Source organism: Arachis ipaensis, chromosome B04 (genome assembly GCF_000816755.2).
Source record: "Arachis ipaensis cultivar K30076 chromosome B04, Araip1.1, whole genome shotgun sequence".
Classification (NCBI taxonomy): domain Eukaryota; kingdom Viridiplantae; phylum Streptophyta; class Magnoliopsida; order Fabales; family Fabaceae; genus Arachis; species Arachis ipaensis.
This window is the reverse complement of record NC_029788.2, coordinates 123,165,032-123,165,806: the sequence shown is the minus strand read 5'-3', so window position 1 is coordinate 123,165,806 and position 775 is coordinate 123,165,032.

Genomic DNA, 775 nt, shown 5'->3' with positions numbered 1-775 from the left:
ACTTTGAACTTTGAGTTAAAATAATTTTCTTTTAAAGGGGAAATTAATAAAATTTTATAAAATTATATTAACAATAAACTATAAAAACTTATATCTCGAGCCCTTGATTCATATTTCATGTAACTAAAATTAGATACTTAGTTTAAGTCAATTATTTTTTAAAATTATTCGAAGAGTTACTTAGTGAAAAATTAATTTAGAATAAACTTTGGATAGACACAAATTGATAAAATTGTAGTTTTTTTTATCGATAGAAAAAATATATGCAAGAAAATTCCGACACTTATGATTTACGTGAAAATAATTTGAGTTTGTGAAATATAAGGAGTATTGGATCATACTTGTGGAGCTAATGGCTTTTTTATTTATACCTCGAAAAAATTCGCTAACTCAATTATAAAAGTTGATAACATTTTTCTTCTTGTTCATATTGTGAGTTTTTAAACTCCATTGGTTTTTATGTTATCTTGATCTATAAGTGGTCATTAATTCTAAAACGGATTAAGGAAGAAACATATAATATTCTCAAGTTAAATTGTAGTTTGCACTGAATCTTACATGAAAAAGTTAAGAGAACATTTAAAAATCTCTAATCGAGTTATTTCTTAGTTTGAGATAAAATTATCTAAAGCTTTTAAATTGAACAAGAGACATGATTTGAGTCACTTCTTAACTTAAAATTTTTCTAAATCAAAGCACCCTTCTTCAAAGGATTTTTTTTTAAATAAATTAATAGTGCCAAAAATAAAATAACATAATATTATATTTCAAAGTC